We start from the raw sequence: 12,092 nt of genomic DNA on the forward strand, positions 1-12,092 counted from the left end.
AATATCATCAGGTTTTTACGGGCCAATTCATCACCTAAATTGGCCACCTTCTCCTCCAAATCCATCCTATGGCTACACCACTGGGTTGATTCATCTTGGTATGCAATGTACCATGGATCATTGGCTTGCCTGGCTAACTGTAACAATAATCGAAAAAAGAACAACTGAAATCACTCCAACAGGCCATGGCGGCACTTCAAATTCAACGGTAGTACAGAGAGCTGAAGCTAGATACATGCACTTCCGACGAGGTAGGAGAAGTAGAACGTGGCCACGACATGATCGAATCCCCACCCTCGCCGGTGTACTCGCTACGACCAGACATTGAGGACTATTTCATACCTGCAAACTCCAATAAATTATGGGAACCAAATCGATTAGGGAGCGGGGGAGGCAGAAGTGGAGGTCTTACCAAGCTATACTACCAATTGGTGCGCGGAACAAATCCCGGTAGTCGTGGGCGGCGGATCTGCTTGCGGCGGACTTTCCTGCGGTGGGTACATTGCGTGCGGACGAAACAAGTGCTGGAGCCGTGGTTGACGTGCAGTGCCACAGTCCGTCCGACGCCGCCGGGGGCAGAGCCGGCGGCGCGACGAGGCGCCGGCGATGGCTACTCCGTCCGACGGTGGGGAACGAGCTGCCAGCGGTTCTCCGGTCCAGCTTAAGAATAATTAATTAACGAACTTGTTGCTTCTCTCTATGATATTCTCTAAAGACATATATCAGAGCGGCAATATGTGACTTTTCCTGAAAAATAGACGACCCCACTGGTCATTGGCTGCGGAGGCCCCACCGAGCGGCAATATAGGATTTTCTCTAAATAAATAGACGACCCCACTGGTCATTGGCTGCGGCAGCCCCACAGAGCGGCAATATATGTATTTTGCTGAAAAATATACGATCCCACTGGTCATTGGCTGCGGCGGCCCCACAGAGCGGCAATATATGATTTTCTCTAAATAAATAGACGACCCCACTGGTCATTGGCTGCGGCAGCCCACGGAGCGGCAATATATGTCTTTTCCTGAAAAATATACAACCCCACTTGGTCATTGGCTGCGGCAGTCCTATAGAGCGGCCCCATTTGTCATTGGCAGCACCGCGTATAAAATCATGAAATAAAACGGCCCACACATCAGCGATAGATGGATGGCTGCTCCGACGTGTCTCCCGACCCTACCCGTCGGCACGAGACGGTCGGGGAGGAGCTGCCCCTGTGCGGCCCCACCCGGTCGGACTAACGGTCAAGGCCTCGACCCGACGGCTACCGGCCGTTCCAGCACTTGTGCGTGTTTCAAACTAGAGGAGGGGAAAACTGAGGAAAAACTAAGGGACTGGGGAAAACTGAGTACAACTAACGAACCAGGGGCACGAAAATAGAAATCCCAAGAGAATAATATAGCTAGAGTTTGGACTATTACCACCACTAGTAATGTTGATAATTCACATGTTGCTAAACCTCCTACTATCAATGGTAAAATAATTGGTGTTGGCAATGTTTCTACTTCTACTACAAAGCGTGCAAAATTGCTTGAAACTGCTGAAACTGTTTTATGATAAAAGTGCTGAAATTTTTCAAAGTGTTGGGGACAATGGTCCCATTGCTTTAGATCATAATGGTTTTGATTTTGATAATTGTCATATTTCTGAAGTTATTATGTTCTTGCAAAAACTTGCTAGAAGTCCTAATGCTAGTGCTATAAACTTGGCCTTTACAAAACATATTACAAATGCTCTCATTAAAGCTAGGGAAGAGGAATTAAAACTTGAAGCTTCTATCCCTAGGAAGTTGGAAGATGGTTGGGAGCCCATCATTAAAATGGAGGTCAATGATTTTGATTGTAATGCTTTATGTGATCTTGGTGCAAGTATTTCTGTTATGCCTAAGAAACTTTATGATATGCTTGACTTGCCACCTTTGGAATGTTGTTATTTGGATGTTAATCTTGCTGATAATTCTATAAAGAAACCTTTGGGAGAATTGACAATATTCACATTACGGTTAACAATAACCTTGTCCCCATTGATTTTGTTGTTTTGGATATTGAATGCAATGCATCTTGTCCTATTGTTTTGGGAAGACCCTTTCTTCGAACTGTTGGTGCTATTATTGATATGAAAGAAGGAAATATTAAATATCAATTCCCTCTTAAGAAAGGTATGGAACACTTCCCTAGAAAGAGAATGAAGATTCCTTTTGATTTTATTATTAGAACAAATTATGATGTTGATGCTTCTTCTCTTGATGTTACTTGATTTTCACTTTCTGCGCCTAGCTGAAAGGCGTTAAAGAAAAACGCTTATGGGAGACAACCCATTATTTTATTTCTGCAATTTTTGTTTTATATTTGAGTCAAGGTGCTTGTTAGTACTGTAGCAATACCTTTGTATCTTTATTTTTTTGCATTGTTGTGCCAAGTCAAGTCTTTGATAGAAAGTTGAAACTAGATTTGGATTTCTGCGCAGAACTAGATTTTTAGCTGTCACGGTTTTGAGTTTTTATCTCTGTAGAAAAATCTAAAAATCCTAAAAAAATTCATGAGTAATCCTCAGATATGTACACAACTTTCATTCAACTGGAGCTTTTCCATCTGAGCATGTTAAGTGCCTCGAAAAAATTCGTCTTTACGGACTGTTCTGTTTTGACAGATTCTGCCTTTTATTTCACATTGCCTCTTTTACTGTGTTTGAGTGGGTTTCTTTGCTCCATTAAATTTCAGTAACATTGGGTAATGTCCAGAAGTGTTGGGAATGATTGTGTCCTTGCTGAACATGTGAATTTTTGATTATGCACTAACCCTCTAATGAGATTGCTTTGAGTTTGGTGTGAAGGAAGTTTTCAAGGATCAAGAGAGGAGGATGATATAATATGATCAAGAAGAGTGAAAATTCTAAGCTTGGGGATGCCCCCGTGGTTCATCCCTCCATATTTCGAGAAGACTCAAGCGTCTAAGCTTGGGGATGCCCAAGGCATCCCCTTCTTCATCAACAACTTATCAGGTCACCTCTAGTGAAACTATATTTTAATTCCGTCACATCTTATCTGCTTTATTTGGAGCGTCTGTTTTCTTTTATTTTCGTTTTGTTATTTTCATTCTCTGAATAAATCGGATCCTAACATGCTTGTGTGGGAGAGAGACACGCTCCGCTTTTTCATTTGAACATTGGTGTTCTTCGTTTTACTTTTAATGTTCATGGCAAAAGCTGAAAGCCAGAGCATTTATTGCTATTTGGTTGGAAACAGAATGGTAGTTGGTATATTGTCTTGAATAATTTGATACTTGGAAATTGTTTTGAGCTCTCAAGTAGATCATGTTTAAGCTCTTGCATCATGTATTTTAAACCTATTAGTGGAGAACTACCGTAGAGCTTGTTGAAATTTGGTTTGCATGATTGGTCTCTCTAGGGTCTAGATATTTTCTGGTAAAAGTGTTTGAGCAACAAGGAAGACAGTGTAGAGTCTTATAATGCTTGCAATATGTTCTTATGTAAGTTTTCCTGTACCGGTTTATACTTGTGTTTGCTTCAAACAACCTTGCTAGCCAAAGCCTTGTACTGAGAGGGAATGCTTCTCGTGCATCCAAAACCTTGAGCCAAAACCTATGCCATTTGTGTCCACCATAACTACCTACTATGTGGTATTTTTCTGCCATTCCAAGTAAATACTTCATGTGCTACCTTTAAACAATTCAAAACTTTATTACTCCTTATTTGTGTCAATGTTTTATAGCTCATGAGGAAGTATGTGGTGTTTTATCTTTCAATCTTGTTGGGCGGACTTTCACCAATGGACTAGTGGCATATACATCCGCTTATCCAATAATTTTGCAAAAAGAGCTGGCAACGGGGTGCCCAGCCCCAATTAATTAACTTTCATTAATAATTCTCCTCACATGTTTTGCCCTGAGTTATCAGTAAGCAACTTAATTTTGCAATAGACACTCCTCCATGGTATGTGAAATGTTGGAAGGCACCCGAGGATTCGGTTAGCCATGGCTTGTGAAAGCAAAAGGTTAGGAGGAGTGTCATCTATAAATAAAACTAAAATACATGTGTAAACAAGAGAGAAGAGGGATGATCTACCTTGCTGGTAGAGATAACATCCTTCATGGGAGCCGCTCTTTGAAAGTCTGTTAGAGTGCCTGATACGTCCATTTTGCATCACTATTTTATATCATAATTTGTTGTTATTCATTGATATATTTCATATTTGGAGAAGATACTTATGTTATTTCATCTATTTTGCATGTTTCATGATTATTGGAGGATCGCGCACCGGAGTCAGGATTCTGCTGGAAAAAGCGCCGTCAGAATGCAATATTTCGGAAGATCAACACTTGACGGAAATTATATGAAAAATCTTATTTTTCCAGAAGACGAAGGGAGCCAGAAAGGGGAGCCGAGATGGGCCGCCATGGGCCCACCTCATAGGCCAGCGCGGGCCAAGGCCTGCCGCGCCGCCTTGTGAGGAGGGGGCCCACAGCCCCCTCTGGCCTCCTCTCCTTCGCGTACATCTTCGTCCCGAAAACCTAAGCTCCAGAGGATAGTCGCGAAGAGTCACAGCCGCCTCGCGGGGCGGAGAACACCAGAGAGAAAAGAGCTCTCCGGCAGGCTGAAATCCGCCGGGAAATTCCCTCCCGGAGGGGGAAATCGACGCCATCGTCATCGTCATCGAGCTGGACATCATCTCCATCATCATCACCATCATCTTCATCATCATCACCGCCATCTCCACCGCTGCACCTCGTCACCGCTGTAACAATTAGGGTTTGATCTTGATTGTTTGATAGGGGAAACTCTCCCGGTGTTGATTTGTACTTGTTATTGATGCTATTGGGTGAAACTATTGAACCAAGGTTTATGTTCAGATTGTTATTCATCATCATATCACCTCTGATCATGTTCCATATGATGTCTCGTGAGTAGTTCGTTTAGTTCTTGAGGACATGGGTGAAGTCTAAATGTTAGTAGTGAATTATGTTGGTTAGTATTCAATGTTATGATATTGTTGCGGTCAGAAACCCACCGGCGAGCAGCGAAGGGCAACACAGTAGAGCCGGGAGGCTCCCAGGATTGCGGTTGACCCTGGTCCCTCGGGCGACGGCCCGCAATGCTTTCTGGCACACGTCCTGGTGCTTACGAGGGCGTGCCACCTGACCTATACCTGGTCAGGAAGGTGATGGATTGCTTCGACTAGTTTCCTGCATGGCAAACACGTAAACATTAAATACGAGCCCCGATCGGCTCTTATGTTGTTCTGTGAATCGGCTCAAAGAGCCGATTTCCCCATGGTTCATGTTAGATTTATAAGGACATGGGGATCATGCTTTATCAATATCAAGCCAAGCTAATCTACGATAGTCTAGGGTTTTTACCGTATAATCGGAACATCCTATGCGTAATTGAGCCTAACAGATACGTACGATGATGGAAAACCAACCCTAAAGAGGCCTAGAAACCAACGTGAAGTTGATCCCCGGAACAATCCCTCTAGAGCTTAACAAACCACACCTTACGCACTACCGGATCCTTCAACCCGTTTATAAGGCCTAACCATACGGATATCAAACCAATCCTTGAAGAACAAGGAGCAACTATAACGGATTAGATCTACTAAATAACGAACAAGCAAGATGCTGCCCTTACACCTAAAATAAGTGTAAGGGCAGCTAGATATTGAGGGGTAGCGTAGCTAAACAAGTGCATCGTGAAAGCCTTGTCATCAACCCCAAAACACCTAAGATAAGGGTGTTGCTCGCCATCAAAAAGGCTTCAGCACGAGCAACACCAACAACGAATAAACTGATACTGCCTAGATCGCTAGATGCGATCTAGGCAGCATGTTGCTTACCCGGGAGAAACCCTCGAAACAAGGGGTGGCGATGCGCTTAGATTGATTTGTTGTGAACGTGATCGTCCTCCTTTCTCAATAACCCTAGATACATATTTATAGTCCGTAGACTCTCTAACTTGGGAATAAACCCAACCGTGTACGAGCTAAACTCTATCTCTTAATTCTAACCGACACGTAACCTATTATAATTTACAGATAACAAGGGCAATCTTGCCCAAACTTCTTGTACAAGGCCGGTTCAGAGACACTTCAATACACATGTCTTCTAAGCCCATCTTCGGTCACGGCCCATCTCCAGACTCGGTTAAATTCTGGTGATAACACATGCCCCCTGGTTTTGGCAATGATAATTTCAAAACCACTCCGTTTTTCTTCGTAGGGTCACGTCGTGGCAGAGCAGAACCGCCGCAGTATCCTTCATCATGATGCCTTGCCTTCTCAACTTCTCTGCACGATTTGACAGTTCTTTGGCACCACTTCCTCGGAAATTGCTGTAACATTAACTCCCCACCATATCCCTTTATTTAACCGCGCCGGGCAGTTCGCCTCTTCATCCTCTTGCTCCGTACTAGCCATCGGCAAAAAAATCCCTTGAGCAATCGGCTCTTCTCTGTAAAAGCCCTTTTATTAATGAAGAAAATATTTCTAAGCCGATTTTGCCTTTTTACCAGTTTTGGCGATGGTCAAAGCAAGTCAACACACCAAGAGCCGATGGCAGCGCATCGGCCCTTGCCATTAAAACGCGAGCAAGGCCAGCTCTGTTGCCTATTCAAACGGTAACCTGCAACTTATCCGAAAGAGCAACACTCAGATCCCCAAATCGCCGCTCGAACAGATCCAACTCACGGCCACACGAACCTCAGATCTCAATCGCGCAGGCTCAAACCCGCAGCGAATCCAATGGCGGAATCATCCAACGCCAACGCTATGGTCTCCGGCCTGAAGGTAATCCTCAACCGCTCCTCTCTGTCCGAACATAGTGCTAGAATTAACAACAACATCTGAATTAATGCTTCGTTCCGTCATTAATTTCTAGGTATCAGACATTCTACTGCCACATCCTTCTCTTCCAAATTCTCTCTGTCTTGGCCCTCGTTCTACCGAGAGTCCTGCCCATCTGATTTCATGCGAGGCAAATAGAATTCCCTTCGTGAACCAAAATCTAGATCTGACTTCTTGGGCCGACTGCTTACGAGCCTGGCCTAATCCTCCTGAAGATTGGGTTTCATGGTACAATAGAGTCTCCAAAACTCACCACGCCACATGGGAAACCGCTGGAATAGCCGATGCTTTAGCTTTATCACTGTCTCCCCTTGAGAAACATGAAAACTTTCTGAAAACCATCGGCTATTTTTGGTCTGATGCCATGAATTGCTTCATGTTTGGTCATGGCCCCATGACACCAACCTTACTAGATGTGGCCATGATCACTGGTTTAGACATTGCATCCCCAAGCCCATCTGCCTTTAGGCTGCCAAAAGTCCCCTTCGCGCTTTCTTCCAAAACAGAGTGCACAAACTGGGGTGCTTACCTTCGGCGCCACATGAAAAACAAAGGCCCAGTAATGAGAGAAAGAACACACGGCCTTCCTGAATTTCTGGTTGGAACACTTCATATTTTGTGGTCCTTCACTTGCTCCAACCAAGAATTATCTTTCCCCGGCCTATGAACTTGCCGGAGGCACTCAGCTTGGCATTGGCAAGCTGTTTCTTGGAGAGGTCTATAGATATCTCTAGCTAATGTACGTTAAACTTGTTCTCCCAAAAGACAGTCAAAGCTCGGAGGTCCCTGGTGGTTTATTCAGCTATGGGCTCAGCTGTACTTCCAAAACCAGATCCCAAACCTTCCACCCTTGGCCACTTGCACCTTCCCAGATACTAACGGGAGGCAGATCCGATGCACTAGCTACGGCCAAGCTCTATATAGCCTTCCAGGCAGCAAACTGACCTCTAAAGGAGCATCAGAATGGTTCAAAACTTTCTACCAAGGCCTGGACAACCCCCTCTTATTTCCTTATACGGAGTCTGAAAATTTTGAAAATCCAGTCTCCTTCAGGTTAGATAGCTTTGCCGATGACGCTGACACTCGGCAATTGTATTCCATCATGATCCGTCCTTGCTTCCTTCCCGTTTGCATGAGCACCTCAAACAGGATCATCAAACCTGGTTATGAGTCTTATCAGCCGGTCGTAGCAGCCCGGCAACTTGGTCTTGGACAGGTATCTCCCCATTTCTTTCTGCACCACCTGACAGAGAGTAGAGCTGATCTACCTGATGTCCTCACCAGTCAAAGGTGTTATTCCTTCTTTGACGCTCTAGCCACCCCAATTCCTCACAACCTCTCTTTTACCTCGTCAACCGATGGTTTTGAGACTTGGTGGTAAATGTGGAAGACTCACGCCTTCAGGAGAGCTCTGGGACCATTGCTGAAACAGCTTGATGCTGAATATGACATCCCTGCAGAGCAGGTACCAGTACTCACAATTTATTTTTGAAGTGGTTTGCAATGATTTCCCTTTATAACCTTGCTCTGTCTCCTTGCAGCAACAAGACGGTCCAGATCCTGTAGATGATGACGGCTCCCCTTTCAGATTCCTCCCAGCAGCTCCGGTGGTCCTCTTACGCAAAAACTCACCATCTTTGAAAAAGGTTGTGATGCAGAGCCAGCCGATGACACCCAAATCGGCTTCCAAAAGCAGAGTGTCCACTAGGTCAGCTGCCCCCCGAGCCTCAGTCAAGGCGAGAACAGTGGTGAGGAAAGTAGCTGCCAGGAAGACTCTGAAGCGCCAAAGCCCTACTCCAGCTCAAGAAAGCTCGCACGTAAGTTGACCCATGCTTTGGCTGATTTCATTCATCCTTCTAGGCTTCTGCAGCATACTTGTATTTCTTCTACAGACCTCCACTGAAGAAAACTCTAGTGAGGACACACAGTCTAGTCGAAGGGACTCGAGCTCGGGCAACTCTGAGAAAACCACCACGCAGAGCCAGCCAGACTTGCCACCGTCGGCTTCCAAGAAAAGGTCAGCCCCTGAACCTGCTGCCTCCCAAACTCCCATCAAAGCAGGGCAGGGCAGTCTACGCACAAAGAGCCGATGCATCAAGAGAGCTCGCAAGGAACCGCAAGCCTCTCCATCAAACCAGGAGATATCAAACGTAATCCCCTCCATCCTCTCCTTGGCTCATTCTCCATGCTGACCCCTTGTTGTTCTCATCGGCTAACCATTCCCTTTGCAGACTGATGACACCTCCAGTGGGGAAGTCGAGGAGGTACCAATGCCATCCGCCACCCTGGACCTAGCAACTTCTACGAGTGTAGCTGACAAGGTGGCCAACTTAGCCAATCCCACAGCCGAAACACAAGAGCCGATCACCTCTTCATCGGATGTTCCTCTGGTCTCAGGAGCGGTACAATTCTTTCCCTTGGCTCTACCCTCCTCCTTTGCTGTCTCCTGACATTTTTTCTTGTTATTTGTCAGGGTTATGACCTCTCAAGCTTGCTAACCTTTGACCCTGAATCCATCGAACCGGCTACCGCAAAAGCAAGTGAGGAGCCAGGACCCAGCGCTATACATGGTCAACTCCAGCACCTCAAGGCCCTGCTTTCCTCTTCCATTGAGACGTTGGTTGAAGACTCCGAGGCGGTGAAGAGCGTTCTGGAAGACATCCAGCCTCATCTCCCGGTGACGCTGCAGGTGAAACTTTGGCCAGTTGTAACTCTGTCTGCCTACAGGTCAAGAGTGACATTGGCTCGTCGGAGAATCGACTTGCGCCACGCCCAGCTTCCGTTGAAAGCCGATATTGCAGACAAATGCCAACGGCTTAATGAGAAAAAGGATGCCTTGGACGCCAAAACTGACACATCTGACAGCACTGCTGAACTGGCGACCTTGCGCAAAGAGTTGGAGGCCCTTGAGGAGAAGGTTCGGGCAACAAAACAGCTTATTGAAGCTAAAGAAGCTCTTATCGCCCACTCCCTCGAGGAAGCAGAAGGCCTCAAAGCTGAACTGAAGACTGATCTGGCCGAAATCCGGGCCTTGAACAAGCAGCTGGTAGCAGGCAAAGACGAAGATGACGAGGCCGAGATCGCCGAGGTGGATCGTGTTCGTGCTGATGCCCTCCTTGCCCTTGAGATGTTCCTTCAGTAGAGTCTCCCGGTGTAACCTGAGAAACTTCATTATTGAGTTTGTACAAGTTTGTACTCTAGAGTCGATGGCTGCGCATCGGTTTTTTGTTTCTTAGTTCTAAAGTCGATGTCTGTGCATCGGCTGTACTTTTTTTTTACTGGCCGATTTCGTGCATCGGCCTACATATGTTATCGTCAATTATTCCATATTATGTGCCCCCCCGAGCCGAATCTTTCAAGTGATTGAAGATATCGGCTCTTGCTGATGCATGTTGGTCGTAGCTTATCCCAAGGACTAATGTCGATCTCTTCTAGCTCATCAGCTGACGTAAACCCATATCCTAGCTTTCCGTCGCCTGTTAGATTGACGTTGAACACAGGCAGAACGTATGGCGAGGGTAATTTTGGCCGATTGCTGGAATCGGCCTCCATGTTGATTGACTTGCTCAATGAAGGTTTACAACTTGCATGTGCTCCCTTACAGGAGGGAATCTTCCTACCACAACTACGTGACATGTTTGCAGTGAGATCCTTGCTTTCTATTTTTTGGGGCCGATCGCAAGGATCGGCCTTGCCACGTATGTCGATGGATGTTGCTCTTGCTACTGTATCAGGCCGGTGGATAAGACCAGCCTCACCCCGTTTTTTGTCACCTCGATGCGATCACAGCCGTCCAAACTGATTCCAGAGAGCGGCTCTTGGTCTTCCGAGTCCCAAATATTCATGCCTGCGATCGAGACGTCGATCGAGTCATCTGCCTGCACGACTTCTACGTCGTCTCCATCCCACTATATCAGGCATTGGTGCATTGTAGATGGAATGCAGCAGTTGGCGTGAATCCAATCCCTTCCTAGCAGGGCAGCGTAGGTGCTCTTGCTGTCGACGATGAAGAATGTTGTTGGGATCGTCTTTCGGCCTATGGTTAGATCCACGTTCAGGACACCTTGCGTCCCTGATGCTTGGCCGTTGAAGTTGTTTAGTGTGACGTTGGTCTTGATCAGATCGGCACTGGAGCGTCCCAGACGCCGTACCATGGAATATGGCATTATATTGACCGCTGCTCCCGTGTCAACCAACATCCTGCCGACGGGCTGCCCATTGATATAACCTTTTAGGTACAGGGCCTTCATATGTTTGTACCCCTTCTCCCGTGGTTTTTCAAAGATGACGGGCTGTGGACCGCATTCAAACTGTGCTATCGGCACTTCCTCAGTTCCTGGAGCACGAAACTCTGATGGGAGGAAGAACACCATGTTTGTGCCAGCCGATGTACCCACATCGCCTTTTTCTTGCTTGGGACGCCAAACTTTCTTTGGTGGACGAGTCTCTTCGTCCAAAGTCTGTTGAATTTTCACGGCCAGATCGGGCCGCGCTTTCCTCAACGTGCGCAAGTATCGTGCTTCAGCTTGCTCCAAGCTGCGTAGCTGCTGAACCCTACACTTTTGGGAGTGGCTGAGTCCATCGGGGCACCACCTTGGCCGGTGGTACCTATCCTCTTCTTCATCTTCTGAATCCTCAAAGTCTTCATCTTGATAGGACTCAGCACGTTTGTTCTGTGGCGGGAGAGGTCCTAGACGCTTGAAAACTGAAACTTCTCCTGCATCCTTCTTCCGGCGTCTACACTCTGGGCAGTTGTCGATTGTAGGCAATCGGCTCATCCCTGAGTCCCAGCAGTGTTTAAAGAAGGGACAGTCCCAGTGTCTATCCATGTCTTCCTGCTCCCTTGACCTCTCCTTAACGCGGTGCTCGCGTCCTTCGTCGTCTCTGTCGTGCCGACGGTACCTTCCTTTATCTTCATCGGATCGATTGTATCTCTCGTCGTTTCTATCGCGCTGCCGACGTCGGTCATACTGATATTCATATTTGTTGAGGAGGTGCGTGGAAAGTGGCTTTTGGTATCGCACGCTTCTCACTTGTTCCTTGGTGAGGTACCGCTTATCATCATATCGGGGTCGGTCGCGTGGATCGGCCTCCTCCTTTTCCTTTCCGCGGGAGTGACTGCTTTCTTCCTTATCCTTGCCATGGTGGCGTGCAGGTCCTGCCATGTTGACATTAAACGAGAGATCCAGTCGACGCCTCGCGGAGTGGTTCGGTTCCACCATGTTGACGCCAGGGA

This window comes from Lolium rigidum, chromosome 5 (genome assembly GCF_022539505.1).
Source record: "Lolium rigidum isolate FL_2022 chromosome 5, APGP_CSIRO_Lrig_0.1, whole genome shotgun sequence".
NCBI lineage: Eukaryota > Viridiplantae > Streptophyta > Magnoliopsida > Poales > Poaceae > Lolium > Lolium rigidum.